Source organism: Ranitomeya variabilis, chromosome 1 (assembly GCF_051348905.1).
Source record: "Ranitomeya variabilis isolate aRanVar5 chromosome 1, aRanVar5.hap1, whole genome shotgun sequence".
In the NCBI taxonomy this organism is placed as follows: domain Eukaryota; kingdom Metazoa; phylum Chordata; class Amphibia; order Anura; family Dendrobatidae; genus Ranitomeya; species Ranitomeya variabilis.
This window is the reverse complement of record NC_135232.1, coordinates 640643287-640666559: the sequence shown is the minus strand read 5'-3', so window position 1 is coordinate 640666559 and position 23273 is coordinate 640643287. Positions and strand designations below refer to the sequence as shown.

Below are 23273 nucleotides of genomic sequence, written 5' to 3'. Positions count from 1 at the left end.
CCAGATCACCAGGGGCAGAAGGGGGCTGTCAGATGGGCAGGGGGTGATCAAGGGGGGCAGGGGGTGATCAGGGGGGCAGGGGGTGACCAGGGGGGCAGGGGTGATCGGGGTGATCAATGGGGCGGGGTGTGATCACCAGGGGCAGGAGGGGGCTGTCAGCCGTGGGGGGCTGAGGAGATGCAGATGGAGATGGAGGAGATGGAGCTGGCAGCAGCAGGGGGGTGATCACCGGGGCAGGGAGTGGAGGTCGGGGAGCGTGGAATCAGATGGCGGGGGGAGCAGAGGGCAGCGGAGGGGAGTACCTGGCGACAGCGGAGATCGCGGTGAGTAGGTGGCAGGGCAGCAACCAGGCACATCAGTCTCCAGTTTTCACGGACGGGAAGTGGCTGGAGAGCGAGGCAGCCATAGTTTTCTCCGCCCCTCCTCATCTGATTGGAGAGCTAGTGTCACATGGATGCTAGCTCCAATCAGATCTGGGGGGCGGCAAAAAGGTCACCAGAAGCCATCATAGCCACGGGGGGGGGGGCAAAGCCACCCCCCCCGGCTCAAGTACAAGTCCCCCTGTACCTGCAGGTCAGGTGATATTTCAGTTAACCCGTTCACCTAACCTGCAGGAACGCGATCCCGCCATGACGCCACATAGGCGTCACAGGTCGGATTGGCACCAACTTTCATGACGCCTACGTGGCATCACAGGTCGGAAGGAGTTAAATGGATGCGCTAAAGTTGATGCCCAAAATCTCTTTTTTTCTACAATCGCGTTAACACATGCGCTAACGCATGGTACCATTGCATCGGCATGCGTTAGTAATGGAGGTCTATGCACATCGAACGCTGGCGGGGGGTGAGTCGGCGCTGGTGAGCGACCCACGACTGCCACCGGCACTTCTGGCATTTGCCAGAAATGCCCGATGGCCAGTCCAGCCCTGCTTAGGACCCTGTTGTTGAGATAGATGGCAGCACGCTCATGTGTTTTAAGTAAACAGTGGGATGGGGACAACAAAGGGCAAATTTGCACAGGAGGACACCACTCGGCCTAAGGCCTGCCCTGCTTTCTCCCTTCCCTTATCTCCCATAAGGACTCTATATTTTCACTTGCCTTACATATTTTAGTGTTTTATGGAAGATTTAATATATAAGAAAACCACTCCACCTCGCTTAGTTGACAGTCAATTTAAATATATGTATAAAAAGTTATGGTTCTTGGAAGAAGATAAATGAAAAAAGAAAAAAATGAAAATACAAAAACACAGTTCTATCTGGTCGGAAAGGGTTAATGGTACTACTGACTGTGTAATCAGTACTGTAGGCATTGTATGATCTGCATTAACTACAGTACTCATCATTCCTGTTTGTAAAACAATTTCCAACATACCTTTTAGCATTGTTAAAATTATACTGGTAGGGAAAGGTTCATGCAGTACAAATACTGTATATATGGCAGGGGCTAACATGACTTTGAAATTGATTAATGCGCTAAGCTTGTTTCTGTATTCCTGAACTGATATCAGTTTCAGTGATGTATTCAGGGGCAGATGTTGGCTCTAGTTCTATATTCTATATACAGTATGTTCTGATGATGATTCTGTTGCTGTATTCATGTACCACAGTTTTCGTTTACTTTTGTGTTCATGTACTAATGATGACTTTAGTGCTGTACTCATGTGTGATGGTCCTTGTGCTAGATTCATGTAATGAATGATGTTAGTTTTAGTGCAATATTCATGTACTCATATAGGTTCTGATGCTGTATTAATTTACTGATGTTAACGCTGGTGCTGTATTCCTGTACTGTTAGTGATTCTTGTACTGTATTCATGTACTGATGTTGGCTATGTATTCATGTATTGTTTGTGATTCTGGAACTGTATTTATGTACAAATATTGGTACTTGTGCTGTATCCATGTACTGATGGTATGCAATCACAGATCTCCGTTGCAGTGCTTTATTCTTGTACTGATGATGATTCTGTTTGTATATATGTGCTGAATTTGAATCTAGTTCTGTATTCATATACTTGTGTAAGTTCTGGTGCTATATTCATATAATGATGTAGGTCCTGGTGCTGTATTGATGTTGGTTCTGGTGCTATATTCATGTAATGATTTTGACTCTATTAATGTAGTGATATTGGTTCCGGTGCTGTATTATTTTAATGATGATAGTTCTGGCACTGAATTATTTTAATGATGATAGTTCTGGTGCTGTATTAATATTCTGATTTTGGTTTTGATACTCTATAGATATAGCAATCCTTAATTTATAAAATGGCGTGTCCCATGACTATGTTAACAAGGTAGTGTGCTAGGCAACCTACGGATTACTACAACCATATTTGTGTTAAACTTTGGTATGGGGGAGCTGGCAGAAACATGGGCGTCCTCATGTATGATGTGTATACCATAAAAGGCTCTGTCTTTACACAGTAATAAACACATATAGTACTTAATGCACACAAACAGGTCTGGAAGAAAAGCATAGGAGTGGAGACACAGAGGTTTGGATATAATTTTGAAAATTGCTGTTCCATTCAATATGTATTTAGAATCTACAATTATACATAATGTATGTCAAATATTGCAAATATTTTATTGATTTTAGAAGCAGGAATCATTTTCTGTAGCATGCTATACCACAGGTACCGTTCACATTTGTAATTTATAATTACAAATCCTGTTACAAAATTGAATGCAACCCACTCATCCCCTATTGTTACATACAGTGTTCTTTATTAATATTTTAAATATTGTTCTCCCTTATTACTTTAAATAAGTAATGCATTTGTGTAGTTTGTATTTGTTTATGGGGTCTGATATTTCATAATTTTGCAGTGTGATGAATTAGGTGATATGAACTATTTTTATACACTCATTTATTAGGTGTGTCTAGCCTATTTACTAACAATCGTGATATTTCTTGGCTAGCCTCCTCATGGTTCTAATCCTTAAATGGATATAAACTTGTATTGCATATATCACTGATAGAGTATTATTAACCATTTTGAGTATTGGGTGCTACTTAGCATATCATTTATAAGTATATGCTATGATTTTCAGTTCTATTGGCTTAGCTATGTGAATACACATCCTTTACATTGTAGCTTTGTTTACCAACTACCCTGTATGGAAATTTGGACTACATTTCAAGCTACACGTACACAGATGTTTTGACTTATACATACTGTATATCTTTTACACTGGGCATGCATTACCAGTGTGCATACTCTTTACCATTCATGTCCCTCTCTCGCCTGGACCAGTGGGGTCTCTTCACCATTTTTAATCCATTTTTAAGTCGTTTTTATTGTTTATAACTATGAATCAATAAAAATGTACCATTTTATTACCTAGCTACATTTGCTTCCTTGTATTATTTGGGTTTATGAATAGTAATAAGCAACTTCATCCCATTCAGCTAATTAACATTCATGACAATTATGAAGTGACCCAACACGTCTATCTGAGATGGATGAATGGCGGCATGTTACTAGGGAACTCAACAGCCCTTCACATCTTTTAATTATAGGGAATTTAATTGTTTTTATTATGCAGTATTAGATGCCATAGCTTCTGTCAGATGAAGTTTTTCCCACACTGCCCCTTTATTTCTCATTTTCAATGATACTTGATGGAAACAATTAGATTTAATTAAGACAGTATCCGTGAGAGAAGGGCAGGGGAAAGCATCCGGCTATTCCTTAGAATAAGTGCTTATTCCTGGCAAGGATGGAAGTTCTTCACATCTGCGTGAAAAACACTGTTAAGGTTTGACTTTCTTTGACCAAAATTATATCTACTCAAGGATAGTCAGAAAGGAGTTACTGCATATTGTGTCTAGACATGTATACACCAACCTGTCAGCTCACTTATGCCTGATACTTAACCTCTTAACCTCTTCACCTCGAAGCCTGTTTTCACCTTCCTGACCAGGCCAATTTTTTTCAATTCTGTCTACTGTCACTTTATGAGGTTTTAACTCTGGAACGCTGCAATGGATCCCACTGATTCTGAGACATTTTTTTTGTGACATATTGTACTTTATGATAGTGGCAAACTTTCTTTGAAATGACTTGCATTTATTTGTGAGAAAAATCAGAAATTTGGCAAAAAATTTTAAAATTTTGCAATTTTCAACCTTTTAATTTTTATGCACTTAAATCAGAGAGTCATATCACACAAAATAGGTAATAAAATAACATGTCCCACATGTCTACTTTACATCACATCGGCACAATTTTTGAAACTTTTTTTGTTGTTGTTAGGAAGTTATAAGGGTTAAAAGTTGACCAGCGACTTCTCATTTTTACAACAAAATTTACAAAACTAATTTTTTTAGGGACCACTTCAAATTTGAGGTGACTTTGAGGGGCCTATATGACAGAAAATACCCAAAAGTGACACCATTCTAAAAACTGCACTCTTCAAGGTACTCAAAACCACATTCAAGAAGTTTATTAACCCTTCAGGTGTTTCACAGGAAGTAATGGAATGTGGAAGGAAAAAATAAAGATTTAACTTTTTCACAAAAAATTTCCTTTAGACTCAGTTTTTTTTATTTTCATAAGGGTAACTGGAAAACAATTTGTTGTGCAATTTCTCCTGAATACGCTGATACCTCATATGTGGGAGAAAACCACTGTTTGGGCGCACGGCAGGGCTCGGAAGGGAAGGAGCGCCATTTGACCTTTTGAATGAAAAGTTTGCTGGAATAATTAGCGGATGCCATGTTGTGTTTGGAGAGCCCCTGATGTGCCTAAACAGTGGAAACCCTCCACAAGTGACACCCTTTTGGAAACTACACCCCTCAGAGAACTTATCTAGATGTGTATTGAACACCTTGAAACCCCAGGTGCTTCACAGAAGTTTATAACATTGAAGCATGAAAATAAAAAGAATCCCATCTTCCCCACCAAAATTATTTTTAGCCCAAAATATCTAGAGCAATATCTGTAGTGTGGGCTGTGGCACACCGTAAGACCCGACGCATGTTCAGGTCAGCCTTCTTCTAGGCTGGTATTGCTCTACTTATATCTTGTTTGCAAGATGTCATTGAGTGGTACTTTTGTTTTTTGTTTCTTCTTGAGGTGGGTTTGTTTTTAGTACTAGTGATTGCAACTATAGGTATCTCACCTAGGTGATACTATATGTTCCCTTACCTCATATATTTCCTGTCCATTATCCACTCATAATGTACCTATACTTGTATAAGCGCCATGTGTGGGGTTATTAGCATTGTGACGCCACCTTGTGGTTTCCCACTTTTTTTTACCGTGTATAATTTAATGCATGTTCAATTTTTGACATTTAATAAAATTTATATGTTCGTACCTTTCGATTCTAGTGTGCATTTTCTTATATGATGGTGTTGTAGTGCCCAGTATGTTATAGTGACCAGTACGTTATGTCCAGCTCATGCTTCTGGAGACATGCACCCGTAAACTACGTGGGCTCTCATAACTACAGAAATGCCAAAATGTTGGCGCTATATGTGGTTTAGATACACTGGGGCTCAGAAGGGAGGGGGCATTTGGATTTGGGAATTTGCTGATTTTTTTTTTAAGGAGTGAGGAGCCATTTTGCTTTTCTAGACCTTTTGCGTTACCAGTAATGTGGAAGCCCCCTATATTTCCGTTAACAGATGACGGACCTGAGTAGAGTCTTGCTTTTTTGTGGATTGAGTTGAATCTTTTATTGGGAACATTTTACATAACGTTTGGGATCACATTTATCCAGCGCTCTACGCTGAGCACTTACTTTGGAGTTTCCATCTAAATCTCCGAGTGACGTGATTCAGATGAAACCCCAAGGGATCGACTCACTATAATGAGGCAGCAGAGCTACTCTGGACTCCATCTGGCCTCTGCTCAGCGCTGTTGTTCTTTTCAGAAGTGCACAAAACTGTAGTTGACTGCATTTTTATGCTCGCGTAAAAAGACAGAAACCGCCAGATCACAGGTCAGATGGCATCCATAGTGCCTCCATCTGCCTCATTATAGGGAATCCTCACCCAGAGGTTCCCTCTGAATCACGTATTTCAGAGACTTATACAGAAACCCCATGTAAGTGCTCAGCATAGAGCGCAGGATAAATGTGCACCGAGCCTTACTGCGATCTTTGGGAGGCAGAATGAAAAAATCAACAGCAGATGAAGAATTAGTTTTATTTATTTTTTTACGCCGGTCATTGTGCGGTATAAGTGATTACGTGACTTTATTCTTTGGGTCGGTGTGATTACAGCGATACCTGATTTACAGTGGGTTTTTATGTTTGGCTGCTGTTACACATTATAATACGCTTTTTATTGTGAAAACTAGTTTTTGCATCACTATATTTAGACAGCTATAATTTTTCCATACTTCGGCCGACAGATTCCTGTGATGGCTTGTTTTTTTGCAGGACAAGCTGATGTTTTTCTTGGTACCATTTTCGGCCACATGCCATTTTTTGATGACTTTCCATTCTGATTTATGGGAGATAGAATGAACAGGAATTGTTTTCTTGTTTGTTTTTCTTTTATACTGTTCAGCGTTTGGTAAAATTGGTAAGGCAGCTTTATTCTTCGGGTCAGTACGATTACAGAGATACCCAATTTCTTTTTTTTTAATGTTTTGGTGCTTTTACACAATAAAAACTACTTTATAGAAAAAATAATTATTGTTGCATTACTTTATTCTGAGAACTATAACTATTTTGCGAGACATGATGGCGTTTTCAAAGCTACAATTTTTCATTTACATTCATCATTTACATTCATCTGATCGCATTTTTTTATTTTTACGATGTTCAATGAAGGTGTTAACTAGTGTGATAGTTTTATAGAGTGGGTCGTTACGGATGCAAATATGTGTACTTTTATTGTTTGTTTTTTTCATTTACAAAAATAAGTGTATTCATTGGAAAAAAAAATTTTTTTTGTTATTTATTTGGGGATTTAAAAAAAAATGTTTACACTTAATCTTTTTTTTTTTTACTTTTTACATTGTCTCAGGATGGGACATTACTGTACAGTATCAGATCACTGATCTGATACTCTGCAATTTTGCACTGCAGAACATCACATCAGCGTCTGACAGGCAGGGAAGGAGGAGTCTCAGGTCCTGCTCTGAGCAGGCACTGACACGCCAACTTCCCTGAAGGACCCTGCAGCCATCTTGTGGCCGGGAATCTCCATGGAGACCATCAGGACAATGCGATCGCATTGCGTTGTCCTGATGGAAGCGCTCAACCTGCCGCTGACACTGCGGGTGCACGATGATATGACGTCATCATTGCTGTGTGACCGGGCGGGCAGACTGCAGCTGCTGAGACCGGAGCCAGGAGCAGCGCGGGGCACGAGGAAAGGTGAGTAGAGTGTTTTTTTTTTATTATTATTATATATCAATGAGTGATAACTGGATTGGGGGGGGGGGGTGCATTACATACTATGGGGGCTGTGCTGCATTATATTGTATGGTGGCTGTGCTGCATTACATTCTATGGGGGCTGTGCTGCATTACATTCTATGGAGCTGTGCTGCATTACATTATATGGGGCTGGGCTGCATTACATTCTATGGAGGCTGTGCAGCATTACATTCTATGGGGACTGGCTGCATTACATTCTATGGGGGCTGGCTGCATTACATTCTATGGGGGCTGGCTGTATTACATTCTATGGGCGCTGCGTTGCATTACATTTTATGGGGGCTGGCTGCATTACATTCTATGGAGCTGTGCTGCATTACATTATATGGAGCTGTGCTGCATTACATTCTATGGGACTGGGCTGCATTACATTCTATGGGGGCTGTGCTGCATTACATTCTATGGGGGCTGGCTGCATTGCATTCTATGGGGCTGTGCTGCATTACATTCTATGGGGGCTGTGCTGCATTACATTCTATGGGGGCTGGCTGCATTGCATTCTATGGGGCTGTGCTGCATTACATTCTATGGCGGCTGTGCAGCATTACATTCTATGGGGGCTGGCTGCATTACATTCTATGGGGCTGTGCTGCATTACATTCTATGGGGGCTGTGCAGCATTACATTCTATGGGGACTGGCTGCATTACATTCTATGGGGGCTGGCTGCATTACATTCTATGGGGGCTGGCTGTATTACATTCTATGGGGCTGTGCTGCATTACATTTTATGGGGCTGGCTGCATTACATTCTATGGGGCTGTGCTGTATTACATTTTATGGGGGCTGGCTGTATTACATTTTATGGGGGCTGGCTGCATTACATTCTATGGGGGCTGTGCTGTATTACATTCCATGGGGGCTGTGCTGTATTACATTCTATGGGGGCTGTGCTGCATTACATTCTATGCGGCAATGCTGCAATACACTCTATGGGGCTGGCTGCATTACATTCTATGGGGGCTGTGCTGTATTACATTCTATGGGGACTGTGCTGCATTACATTCTATGGGGGCTGTGCTGCATTACATTCTATGGGGCTGGGCTGCATTACATTCTATGGGGGCTGTGCTGCATTACATTCTATGGGGGCTGGCTGCATTGCATTCTATGGGGCTGTGCTGCATTACATTCTATGGCGGCTGTGCAGCATTACATTCTATGGGGGCTGGCTGCATTACATTCTATGGGGCTGTGCTGCATTACATTCTATGGGGGCTGTGCAGCATTACATTCTATGGGGACTGGCTGCATTACATTCTATGGGGGCTGGCTGCATTACATTCTATGGGGGCTGGCTGTATTACATTCTATGGGGCTGTGCTGCATTACATTTTATGGGGCTGGCTGCATTACATTCTATGGGGCTGTGCTGTATTACATTTTATGGGGGCTGGCTGTATTACATTTTATGGGGGCTGGCTGCATTACATTCTATGGGGGCTGTGCTGTATTACATTCCATGGGGGCTGTGCTGTATTACATTCTATGGGGGCTGTGCTGCATTACATTCTATGCGGCAATGCTGCAATACACTCTATGGGGCTGGCTGCATTACATTCTATGGGGGCTGTGCTGTATTACATTCTATGGGGACTGTGCTGCATTACATTCTATGGGGGCTGTGCTGCATTACATTCTATGGGGCTGTGCTGCATTACATTCTATGGGGGCTGTGCTGTATTACATTCTATGGGGGCTGTGCTGTATTACATTCTATGGGGCTGGCTGTATTACATTATATGGGGGTTGTGCTGCATTACATTCTATGGGGACCGGCTGCATTACATTCTATGGGGGCTGGCTGCATTACATTCTATGGGGGCTGGCTGCATTACATTCTATGGGGGCTGGCTGCATTACATTCTATGGGGACTGTGCTGTATTACATTCTATGGGGGCTGTGCTGTATTACATTCTATGGGAGCTGGCTGCATTACATTCTATGGGGACTGTGCTGTATTACATTCAATGGGGGCTCTGCTGTATTACATTCTATGGGGGCTGTGCTGTATTACATTCTATAAGGGCTGTGCTGTATTACATTCTATGGGGGCTGTGCTGCATTACATTCTATGGGGGGCTGGCTGTATTACATTCTATGGGGGCTGTGCTGCATTATATTCTATGGGGGCTGGCTGTATTACATTCTATGGGGACTGAGCTGTAATGCTGGATACAGCTGTAATTATATGTTATATAGTCGTGTTACACTCCCTCACTTCTTGTAACCTACAAGTGTACAAAGATATTATACAGTCACCATGTGATAAGTGGGCCTGTGTGACTTCAAATGCCAGGGCTGAATTTTAGTCCCAGTCCGGCCCTGGTGGTGCACACACACCAATACTGCCAGACTGGACAGCACTGCAGGTCCAAGCCACCCTAATCTAAGAAGCTGGACAGAGGATGTGCCATGCAGAGCTTCTGGTTTCGTTGTCTCTTTTATCTCCAGCATTGCCCACAGAATGAATATGGCGGCTCCCGGTGAACGAAGCAAACGTCACTGTAGCAGGTCCTGGTGGAGATGTGACAGTGGGATCCAGTTTTTGAACTTCAAATTTGAAAAAGGATATTGGAAAGCTGGAGTTGGTTCAAAGGCGGGCAACTAAATTACTAACGGAATGGAAGGCCTCTCCTACTATTATTATTGTTATTATTAATGGCCTTCAGCTCGATCTCAACTTGATGGATGACTGCTCTGTATGAAGACTGATATTGTGCAAGCCTAGATATGTCCCCCAGGGTCTGCTCTGCTGTTATATTGATTGTATCAAGCCATCGAGTTGCTGGCCTTCCTCTTCTCCTTGTTCCGGGCAAGATGTCCTTCTCCAGTGATTGCTCTCTTTGTATAATGTGTCCAAAGTAGGCAAGTTGTAGCTTGGTGATCACTGCGCCAAGTGACATGTCTGGCTTGATTTGTTCCAAATTTGATTTGCTCTTCTTACCATCCATGGTACTGATAGCATCCTTCTCCAGCGCCACATTCTGAAGGCGTTGATTGTTTCTACAGAAAAGACCAGACTATGTACGAGCTGTGTCTTTGTCGCCAGTCAAATGTTCTTCAATTTGAAGACTTTGTCCAGTGACGTCATTGTTGATTTGTGGAGCGCCCCGTCAGAGCCATGGGGTACTCGGTACCGGGTCCTGCAGTGCACAGGGGGATGTCACGGTGGCTGACCCAGTCCGTGGCCCTGGGACGTCCGTGTAAAAGGGAAAGGTCTTTAAAGGGATAAAGTTTATGTTCGTGATGCCACCTGTGGTATTCGGTCAGGGTGACTGACGCTGCTGTAAGGGGTCCACTGGGGTGATGCTATGAAAGCCAGATGGTATATCTTCCCACAGGTGAAGTATATCCCCAGGGCTTCCCAGTGTGTAGATGGTAGAATAGTGAGAGGTGCAGTAAGGAACATGGACACAGGTTTGCAGTCTCTTTACCTTGTTTACTGTTGGTTTCAGCAGCCACAGTCCAGGGCGCCAGATCACAGGGCAGGTGGAGTCCGGCCGGTTTGGAGGCAAGTCCAGAGTCCGCTTGTCCAGGTGGAAATCAATAGCCTTCCCTTGCGCTGTAGTGGTGTAGTCCCTTACTGCATAAGCTTCAAATAAGGTCCTCACAGATGTAGTGTCTCTCTCTCTGACCCCGTAGTCGGATAGGTAAAAACCCATATGACTGGTGGCTTGAGGCGGTTTATAGGGACTCTAGCATGCCCCAGCCTCTGAGGGGTGCCACCGTGCCTAATGGGTGTAAGTTCGGGCAGGTAATGTACAATTAGCTGTCCTGCCGGTCTCTGAAGTAAGGCATAGAGGTCCTTACTACCTCGGTGTTCTGGCTACCGGTTATCTGCGCCTCAGAAGGAGGCAGCCTGCTCCTGGCTGGTCCCCTTCTGGTATCCTCTCCTGTGTTTTGCTTTCCTGCACGCTCACTGCAACGTAGTCTGCTTTCTGAAATGTCTCCTTCCAGGAGCTGTAGCACTTCAGGCTACACGGCTCCTCTGCTTCCTTTCCCTCTGTCTCTCTGACAGGAACTGAACTCTTTCCCTCCAGATCAGGATGTTCTTATAGGGGAGTTCACCTTAAACAGGCTTAGAGCTCCCCCTTCTGGTCTGGAGTGTGAACATGTTGATGCATTGTGTTACCTGACAAAGAGTTCTCCTTCGTTGCCTCCAAACGTAACATCACTCTCCCCATGAGGAAAGCAACATTACTGTGACGACCAGGACCCTGTGGCGCCACACTAGCCCATAACTATTCTCCCATTGACTTACAGTGTCATCCCTGAATCCTGAGTGATTATTGATCCAAGTAGTTTGAAGTCCTTTACAACTTCCAATTCGTCGCACATGCACCGCCACTAGCGGCATTTTAATAATAACTACTGGGAGATGAATCTGCACAAGTGCCAACCGCGGTGAGGATGACGCCTGTATATAGCAGCTAGAAGAGTTTTTTCCAATTATTAAAACATAACCTTTACTAGTTAGATGAAAATGGACAAACTTAACACATACAATAAACGAAAATAAGTGCTCGTGCTGAAAACTGTGCTCTAGTAAAAAATTTTAGCTTGATCTCACCAATTATGGACGAATGGGTACTCACACTGGTTATACGGGGTCCACGGAGGGTCCAAGAAGGCAGGGTGGGGTAGAGGATACGGGAACCTTTCCCTACACCCCTGTTGTGCCCCAGCAGTAGCTCCTGTCCTGATAAGGACAGGCCCCAAGTGAGCCCTACTATGGACATCCCCAACAAGAATAAGAAATACAGACGCCTCCCTACGCGTTTCCTTTCCAATCCCGGAGATTCATCAGGGGAGTTTTCAATGGCCAGAAGGCCTAAATCTTAGCTCAAATGTCCATAGATACCGGGTATTGGCAGTGGCTAAAATAAATAGTCCCAGGAGTAAGCGATCATGTGTGACCATGTGTCACTATTTGTTAGTCCTCACAATGGATGGCGCCTGCCCAAACTTTCAAAAACAAAGCAGATGCAGACACCATATGCAAGCAGAGGGTCTGGGGCAGAAGCCGAAGACGCTACCCACAGTTCAGCCCTTGGGCACCGAAAGCACATTACACCAAGAACAACCAGGAAGATTTATTCACTTTAACCCCTTAGTGACGGAGCCAATTTAGAGCTTAATGACCAGGCCAATTTTAACAATTCTGACCACTGTCACTTTATGAGGTAACTCTGGAACGCTTTGACAGATCCCACTGATTCTGAGAGTGTTTTTTGTGACATATAGTACTTCATGTTAGTGGTAACATTTCTTCAATATTACTTGTGTTTATTTATGAAAAAATGGAAATATGGCAAAAAAAAATTAAAATTTTGCAATTTTCAAACTTTGAATTTGTATGCCCTTAAATCAGAGAGATATGCCACACAAAATAGTTAATAAATAACATTTTCCACATGTCTACTTTACATCAGCACAATTTTGGAAACACGTTTTTTTTTGTTAGGAAGTTATAAGGGTTAAAAGTTGACCAGCGATTTCTCATTTTTACAACAAAATTTACTAAACCATTTTTTTTAGAGACCACCTCACATTTAAAGTCACTTTGAGGGGTGTACATGACAGAAAATACAAAAAGTGACACAATTCTAAAAACTACACCCCTCAAGGTGCTCAAAACCACATTCAAGAAGTTTATTAACCCATTCTTTTTCAATGCAGAATTGGCTGGAATTGAGATCTGAGGCCATGTTGTGTTTGGAGAGCCCCTGATGTGCCTAAACAGTGGAAACCCCCACAAGTGACACCATTTTGGAAACTAGACCCCCAAGGAGCTTATCTAGATGTGTGGTGAGCACTATGAACCCCCAAGTGCTTCACAGAAGTTTATAACGTAGAGCCATGAAAATAAAAAATCATATTTTTTCTACAAAAATTATCTTTTCACCCCCAAATTTTTACTTTCACAAGGATAACAGGAGAAATTCGACCCCAAAATTTATTGTGCAATTTATCCTGAGTACAATGATGCAATGAAGTTTATAATGCAGAACCGTGAAAATAAAAAATTATTTTTTAGCCCACAATTTTTTTATTTTCCCAAGGGTAACAGGAGAAATTGGACCCCAAAATTTGTTGTTGAATTTGTCCTGAGTACGCTGATGCCCCATATGTGGGAGAAAACTACTCTTTGGGCACACATCGGGGCTCGGAAGGGAAGTAGTGACGTTTTGGAAAGCAGACTTTGATGGAATGGTCTGCGGGCATCATGTTGCATTTGCAGAGCCCCTGATGTGACTAAACAGTAGAAACCCCCCATAAATGACCCCATTTTGGAAACTAGATCCCTCCAAGGAGCATATCTAGATGTGTGGTGAGCACTTTGAACTCCCAAGTTCTTCACAGAAGTTTGACGCAGAGCCGTGAAAATAAAAAAATCATAATTTTTCCACAAAAATGGATTCTTAGCCCACAATTTTTTTTATTTTCCCAAGGGTAGCAGGAGAAACTGGACCCCAACAGTTGTCTAATTTGCCTTGAGTACGCGGATACCCCATATGTGGGGGCAAACCACTGTTTGGGTGCACGGCAGAGCTCAGAAGGGAGGGAGCACCATTTGACTTTTTGAACGCAAAATTGGCTGGAATCAATGGTGGAGCCATGTCGCGTTTGGAGACCCCCTGATGTACCTAAACAGTGGAAACTCCCCAATTCTAACTCCAACCCTAACTCCAACACACCCCAACCCTACTCCCAACCCTAACCATAACCCTAATCCCAACCCTAACCCTAATCCCAACCCTAACCATAACCCTAACCACAAACCTAACCATAATCCCAACCCTAATCCCAATACACCCTTAACCCTCATCCCAACTCGATCCATAATCCTAATCACAACCCTAACCCCAACACACCCCTAACCCTAATCCCAACCCTAACGATAACCCTAATCACAACCCTAACCCCAACACACCCCTAACCCTAATCCCAACCCTAACCCTAACACTAACCTTAGCCCCAACCCTAAACCTAACCTTAGCCCCAACCCTAACCCTAACTTTAGCCCAACTCACTTTAGCTCAACTGTAACCCTAATTGGAAAATGTAAATAAATACATTACACTAAGGGAGTGATAAAGGAGGGGTTTATTTACTATTTTTTATTTTGATCGTTGTCATAGTGTCTATCACGGTGACCAAAATGAACCAATAGGAAAAATCTTCCTCTTGTTGCCGGGTGCCGGCCGGCAGATTTCGGCGGGCGCACTACGCATGCGCCTGCCATTTTCTTACCGGAAGAAGACACCAGCGGCTGTGAGGGGAAGCAGGAGGACCCAGGGACACCGGGAAACACTGGTAAGTATCGGGTGGGGGGATCGGAGACCTTATTTCTCTGTCCTCTGATGTGCGATCACATCAGAGGACAGAGACATTAAATGGAACATAGGACTTTTTTTTGCGGTCACTGGTATATGGTTAATACCGGCGATCGAAAAACAGGGGTCGGTAAAAAACGTCCCGAAACATGTTCTTTAGGGTCTTGGCTATCCCCGACAGCCGAGACTCCAAGACCTGTCGGGTGCCCGCCATTTTCTTCCCGGGAAAAGATGGCGGCGCCCATGGGGTTTAAGTACCCTTAACTGCCGCCGTTAAAAGGCATATCGGCATTCGTTAAGGGGTTAATATGCTAAATCATGATGAAAGGTTCTTTTTAAAGTACTATGTGGGAATAAATATTATTGTTTAATAATTATTTAGTAATATTTTAACAATATGTATTGTTTTGAAAGACTAATTATATAAAGGATGGGTGTCATGAATCCCCAATGGCTAGGGATAGCACAGGATGAGCAAAGTATAAGAAATATCGGACGAGCTCTAGGGTGATGGAACCTGGGCTGACCGCTGCCCTACGCCTGACAAACGCAACTAGAGATAGCCAGGGAGCGTGCCTACGTTGGTTCTAGACGCCACGCACCAGCCTAAGAGCTAACTAGTACTGCAGAGAAAACAAAGACCTCACTTGCCTCCAGAGGAATTAACCCCAAAGATATAGTTGCCCCCCACATGTATTGACGGTGAAATGAGAGGAAGGCACACACATAGAGATGATGTATATAGCTTTAGCAAATAGAGGCCCGCTGAAAACTAGAAAGCAGAATGACACAAAAGGGGACTGAGCGGTCAGCAAAAAACCCTAATCAAAAAAACCATCCTGAGATTACAAGAACCCATGTGCCAACTCATGGCACATGGGGAGAACCTCAGTCCACTAGAGCACCAGCTAACAAAGAGACATTCTAAGCAAGCTGGACAAAAAAACCAAACAACTGAAAATCAGCACTTAGCTTATCCTGAAAGATCTGGGAGCAGGTAGGCAGGAACCAAACAGAGCACATCTGAACACATTGGTAGCCGGCAAGGGAAATGACAGAGAGGCCAGGTAAAATAGGAAACACCCAGCCTCTGATGGACAGATGGAAACCAAAGGCCGCAACCCACCAAAGTCACCCAGTACCAGCAGCAACCACCAGAGGGAGCCCGCAAACAGAATCCACAACAGTACCCCCCCCCTTGAGGAGGGGTCACCGAACCCTCACGAGAACCCCCAGGGCGATCAGGGTGAGCTCTATGGAAGGCGCGGACCAAATCAGTCGCATGAACATCGGAGGCGACCACCCAGGAATTGTCCTCCTGACCATAACCCTTCCACTTAACCAAATACTGGAGTTTGCGTCTGGAAACACGAGAATCCAAGATCTTTTCAACAACATACTCCAATTCTCCCTCCACCAGCACCGGAGCAGGAGGCTCGACCGAAGGAACAACAGGCACCTCATACCTCCGCAACAACGACCGATGGAACACATTATGAATAGCGAACGATGCTGGGAGATCCAAACGGAAAGATACAGGGTTAAGAATCTCCGAGATCCTATAAGGACCGATGAACCGAGGCTTGAACTTAGGAGAAGAGACCTTCATAGGGACAAAACGAGAAGACAACCACACCAAGTCCCCAACAAGAAGTCGGGGACCCACGCGGCGACGGCGATTAGCAAACTGCTGAGTCCTCTCCTGAGACAACTTCAAATTGTCCACCACCTGATTCCAAATGTGATGTAGCCTGTCCACCACCACGTCCACTCCAGGACAATCCGAAGACTCCACCTGACCAGAGGAAAAACGAGGATGAAACCCCGAATTACAAAAAAAAGGAGAGACCAACGTGGCCGAACTAGCCCGATTATTAAGAGCAAATTCGGCCAGTGGCAAAAAAGCAACCCAGTCATCCTGATCAGCAGAAACAAAACACCTCAAATAAGTTTCCAAGGTCTGATTAGTTCGCTCCGTCTGGCCATTCGTCTGAGGATGGAATGCAGACGAGAAAGACAAATCAATGCCCATCTTGGCACAAAACGTCCGCCAAAATCTAGACACAAACTGGGATCCCCTGTCAGAAACGATATTCTCCGGAATCCCATGCAAACGAACCACGTTCTGAAAAAACAAAGGAACCAACTCAGAGGAGGAGGGCAACTTAGGCAAGGGCACCAAATGAACCATCTTAGAAAAGCGGTCACACACAACCCAGATAACGGACATTTTCTGTGAAACCGGGAGATCAGAAATAAAATCCATGGAAATGTGCGTCCAAGGCCTCTTCGGGATGGGCAAGGATAACAACAACCCACTAGCCCGTGAACAGCAAGGCTTAGCTCGAGCACACACTTCACAAGACTGCACAAAGGTACGCACATCCCTAGACAAGGAAGGCCACCAAAAAGACCTGGCCACCAAGTCTCTTGTACCAAATATTCCAGGATGACCAGCCAACACAGAAGAATGGACCTCGGAGATGACTCTACTGGTCCAATCATCCGGAACAAACAGTCTTTCTGGTGGACATCGATCCGGTTTATCCACCTGAAACTCCTGCAATGCGCGTCGCAAGTCTGGGGATACGGCGGACAATATAACCCCATCCCTAAGGATACCAGCAGGCCCAGTGTCTCCAGGAGAGTCAGGCACAAAACTCCTGGAAAGAGCATCTGCCTTCACATTCTTTGAACCTGGCAGGTATGAAACCACGAAATTGAAACGAGAAAAAAATAACGACCAACGAGCCTGTCTAGGATTCAAACGCCTGGCAGACTCAAGGTAAATGAGATTCTTGTGATCAGTCAAGACCACCACGCGATGTTTAGCACCCTCAAGCCAATGACGCCACTCCTCAAATGCCCACTTCATGGCCAAAAGCTCCCGATTACCCACATCATAATTGCGCTCGGCGGGCGAGAATTTTCTGGAGAAGAAAGCACATGGCTTCATCACCGAGCCATTAGAACTTCTCTGTGACAAAACCGCCCCCGCTCCAATCTCGGAAGCATCAACCTCCACCTGGAAAGGAAGTGAAACATCTGGTTGACACAACACAGGAGCAGAAGAAAACCGGCGCTTAAGTTCCCGAAAGGCCTCCACGGCCGCAGGAGACCAATCAGCAACATCAGCACACTTTTTAGTCAAATCAGTCAAAGGTTTAACAATACTGGAAAAATTAGCAATGAACCGACGATAAAAATTAGCAAACCCCAAGAACTTCTGAAGGCTCTTAACAGATGTAGGTTGTGTCCAGTCACAAATAGCCTGAACCTTAACGGGATCCATCTCAATAGTAGAAGGAGAAAAAATGTACCCCAAAAAAGAAATCTTCTGGACTCCGAAGAGACACTTTGAGCCCTTCACAAACAGAGAATTGGCCCGCAAAACTTGAAACACCTTCCTGACCTGTAGAACATGAGACTCCCAGTCATCAGAAAACACCAAAATATCATCCAAATACACAATCATAAACTTATCCAGATATTCACGGAAAATATTGTGCATAAAGGACTGAAAGACTGACGGAGCATTGGAGAGTCCAAAAGGCATTACCAAATACTCAAAATGGCCCTCAGGCGTATTAAATGCGGTTTTCCACTCATCATCACCCTGTTTTATCCGCACCAGATTATACGCACCACGAAGATCTATTTTAGTGAACCACCTAGCCCCCTTAATGCGAGCAAACAAATCAGTAAATAATGGCAATGGAGACTGGTATTTGACTGTAATCTTATTCAGAAGGCGATAATCTATACAAGGCCTCAGGGAACCATCTTTTTTTGCCACGAAAAAAAAACCTGCTCCCAGAGGGGACGAAGATGGACGAATATGTCCCTTTTCCAAGGACTCCTTAATATAATTCCGCATAGCAGTATGCTCTGGCAGTGACAGATTAAATAAACGACCCTTAGGGAACTTACTGCCAGGAATCAATTCTATAGCACAGTCACACTCTCTATGGGGAGGGAGCGAATTGAGCTTAGGCTCCTCAAAAACATCCCTATAATCCGACAAAAACGCAGGGATCTCCGAAGGAGTAGATGAAGCTATAGAAATCGGAGGTGCATCATCATGAACCCCGTGACATCCCCAACTTAGCACAGACATTGTTTTCCAGTCCAGGACAGGATTATGAGTTTGTAACCATGGCAGACCAAGCACTAGTACATCATGTAAATTATACAGTACAAGGAAGCGAATCACCTCCTGATGAACGGGAGTCATGCGCATGGTCACTTGTGTCCAATACTGCGGTTTATTCATAGCCAATGGTGTAGAATCAATTCCTTTCAGAGGAATAGGAACTTCCAGAGGCTCTAGACTAAAACCGCAGCGTTTAGCAAATGACCAATCCATAAGACTCAGGGCAGCGCCTGAATCCACATAGGCATCGACGGAAATGGAAGACAGTGAAAAAATCAGAGTCACAGACAAAATGAACTTAGACTGCAGAGTATCAATGGCAAAAGATTTATCAACCCTTTTTGTGCGTTTAGAGCATGCTGATATAACATGAGCTGAATCACCACAATAAAAACACAAACCATTTTTCCGCCTATAATTTTGCCGTTCACTTCTGGACTGAATTCTATCACATTGCATAGTCTCAGGTGCCTGTTCAGAAGACACCGCCAACTGGTGCACGGGTTTGCGCTCCCGTAAACGCCGATCAATCTGAATGGCCATAGCCATAGACTCATTCAGACCTGTAGGCGCAGGGAACCCCACCATAATATCCTTAATGGCCTCAGAAAGACCATTTCTGAAGTTTGCAGCCAGGGCGCACTCATTCCACTGAGTAAGCACCGACCATTTCCGAAATTTCTGACAATATACCTCCGCTTCATCATGCCCCTGAGAGAGGGCTAATAAAGCCTTTTCAGCCTGAATCTCTAGGTTAGGTTCCTCATAGAGCAATCCCAATGCCAGAAAAAACGCATCCACACTGAGCAATGCAGGATCCCCTGGTGCCAATGCAAATGCCCAATTCTGAGGGTCGCCCCGTAGGAACGATATAACAATCTTGACCTGCTGAGCAGGGTCTCCAGAGGAGCGAGATTTCAAAGAGAGAAACAATTTACAATTGTTCCTGAAATTCAGGAAGGTAGATCTATCTCCAGAAAAAACCTCTGGAATAGGAATTCTAGGTTCAGACATGGGAGTGTGAACAACGAAATCCTGTATGTTTTGAACCTTTGCCGCGAGATTACTCAGGCTGGAAGCCAAACTCTGGACATCCATGATAAACAGCTAAGATCAGAGCCATTCAAGGGTTAAGAGGAGGTAAGAAGCAGCTAGACAGCAATTAAGGGCTAGGCAGCAAAACTCTGAAGGAAAAAAAAAAAAAATAAAAAAAAAAAAAAAAAATTTCCTTGAACACTTCTTTTCCTCCTGCTTCAGCCCAAACAATTAACACTTTGTTGGCCGGCTATACTGTCATGAATCCCCAATGGCTAGGGATAGCACAGGATGAGCAAAGTATAAGAAATATCGGACGAGCTCTAGGGTGATGGAACCTGGGCTGACCGCTGCCCTACGCCTGACAAACGCAACTAGAGATAGCCAGGGAGCGTGCCTACGTTGGTTCTAGACGCCACGCACCAGCCTAAGAGCTAACTAGTACTGCAGAGAAAACAAAGACCTCACTTGCCTCCAGAGGAATTAACCCCAAAGATATAGTTGCCCCCCACATGTATTGACGGTGAAATGAGAGGAAGGCACACACATAGAGATGATGTATATAGCTTTAGCAAATAGAGGCCCGCTGAAAACTAGAAAGCAGAATGACACAAAAGGGGACTGAGCGGTCAGCAAAAAACCCTAATCAAAAAAACCATCCTGAGATTACAAGAACCCATGTGCCAACTCATGGCACATGGGGAGAACCTCAGTCCACTAGAGCACCAGCTAACAAAGAGACATTCTAAGCAAGCTGGACAAAAAAACCAAACAACTGAAACTCAGCACTTAGCTTATCCTGAAAGATCTGGGAGCAGGTAGGCAGGAACCAAACAGAGCACATCTGAACACATTGGTAGCCGGCAAGGGAAATGACAGAGAGGCCAGGTAAAATAGGAAACACCCAGCCTCTGATGGACAGATGGAAACCAAAGGCCGCAACCCACCAAAGTCACCCAGTACCAGCAGCAACCACCAGAGGGAGCCCGCAAACAGAATCCACAACAGATGGGTAGGAGTGGTGGAACTGATGGTCTGCTCCTTAACACTATAAAGGATTATTTTTATTTTATATCTTGGATGTTATAACAGGGCAACGCTGGGGCTGCAGTCTAACCTAGGCAGGGATAACTGTAATGGCCGGCCCAGTTTGGGAGGGGGAACTGAGTGTTAGTGTCTGGTTCAGGAAGTGTCAGCTGAGGGATAATAGTGTGAAGTGGCAGCAGCAGTCTCATGCATTGGGCTGCTAAGGACAATGTGGGCCTAATACTGGAGGCAGTATATTGCCAAAAATATAATTCTGTGTGACTCCGTTTACCGGCCTGGGGAAGCCTCAAGATGAATGTCGGGAGTAGGGTTGAGCCACTTTTATTTTTATAGGATCAGGTCGGGTTTCACGAAACCCGACTTTCTCAAAAGTCGGGTCGAGTGAAATCGGCCGATCCTATAAAAAAGTCGGGGTCGGGGTCGGCCGAAACACGAAACCCAATGCAGTGCAATGGGATACTATGGTTCCCAGGGTCTGAAGGAGAGGAAACTCTCCTTCAGGCCCTGGGATCCATATTAATGTGTAAAATAAAGAATCAAAATAAAAAATATTGATATACTCACCCTCGGACGCGCCCTGGTACTAACCGGCAGGCTTCCTTCCTAAGAATGAGCGCGTGAATGACCTGCGGTGACGTCGCGGCTTGTGATTGGTCGCGAGCGGTCACATGGACAAGCCGCGACGTCATCTAAGGTCCTTCACGCGCTCATTCTTAGGAAGGAAGGCTGCCGGAAAGAAGCAGGGCGCGTCCGAGGGTGAGTATATTCCTATTAGGTATATACTCAACCTCGGACGCGCCCTGCTTCTTTCCGGCAGCCTTCCTTCCTAAGAATGAGCCCGTGAAGGACCTTAGATGACGTCGTGGCTTGTCCATGTCAGGTCCAGGTCAGGTCATTCACGCGCTCATTCTTAGGAAGGAAGCCTGCCGGTTAGTACCAGGGCGCGTCCGAGGGTGAGTATATCAATATTTTTTATTTTGATTCTTTATTTAACACTTAAATATGGATTCCGATACCGATTCCCGATATCGCAAACATATCGGAACTCGGTATCGGAATTCCAATACCAGATTCAGAAGATCACCGACCTCATGGCCGACCCCACACAGGGGTCGGGTCGGGTTTCATGAAACCCGACTTTGCCAAAAGTCGGCGACTTCTGAAAATGGCCGACCCGTTTCGCTCAACCCTAGTCGGGAGCCTTGGGCACACTGAGCCTGTGAAGCTACAGGGAAAGATGGACTCAGACTACATGGGCTGGAAGGTATTGGAATCCAGGTGCACTGCTAGTGGTGGAGAAGAATTCCTAGTGCTAGAGAAGATAGCAAGAGGGACACCCCACCCATACCAAGAATCAGGGCGAAAGTTGTGTCCGGTACCTGTAGGAAAGACAACCCGTTGGGCCTTATCCTGTATGCCTGCTTGTAAAGTCTGCCAATCATTAAATAAAAGTTGGACTGTTTTTACAAATCTTGAGTCCCCTGAATTGATTGCTGTTGAGTTTCCACAGGAGGAAAGCCTGAAGCCAATGGAGGCCCATAGGCCACAAGTAATTGTGATGCACCCCACACACAGCAGCCACACATAGCAGCACACCAGGCTAGGGACAATTGTTGTCTGTAGAGTGCCAGAGCGAGTGGAAGTCACAGCTCGCCCACGACTACCTCGCTTGGGCACAGGGCTGTCCACTATCTATAGAGCATGTGTACAGGAAATATTTCTTTAATACCCTAACATCAGATTGAAAATGCTGGTAAGACACAACAATGCCTAATATATCAAGACACACTGAGAAAAAACCTGGGAGAAGTGCGCGTAAAAAAGAAACAAGTGCCACAAAAAAAGTGCACTAGGATACAGTCAATCCTAAATCTTGTAGCATAGCTGGGAATGAAAGAGTTAAATCCCAACTCTGCAGGGTCTTGATTAGATACACCTGTAGGGTTTTGCTAAGAACCACAAAGACGCTTCATGCAGTGGCAGTCTCCTGAGGGAGTGTTGGTCTGCTGGAAATTGAGCAGAGTTGAGTGTGCTTGAACACTTGTTTTCAACTCTGGGCACAGTTCACACTAAATAGGCTGCAGCTTCCACATGGTTCTCTGCAGATATCACAAACAGACTGCTCAGCACAGTCTCCATTCAGAGAGGGACCTCAGCATGTCTCTCTCAGCTATAGTTCACATTTTAGCTGGTCACTCACTAGTAGCACACTCAACTCTGCTCAACATCCAACAAACTGACATTCCCTCAAGAAACTGCCACTCCATGAAGCTACTATTTGGTTCTTATCAAAAC

General features: G+C 44.5%; 1 long non-coding RNA gene across 1 annotated transcript in view; it reads left to right on the top strand.

The window, feature by feature from the left end:
- Positions 1-2444: 2444 nt before the first annotated feature.
- Positions 2445-23273, top strand: part of LOC143773859 (uncharacterized) — a 35578-nt gene continuing 14749 nt past the window's right edge. Inside the window, exon 1 of the long non-coding RNA XR_013215411.1 lies at positions 2445-2498. This is a non-coding gene — a long non-coding RNA (uncharacterized LOC143773859). The remainder of the gene's footprint in view (positions 2499-23273) is intronic.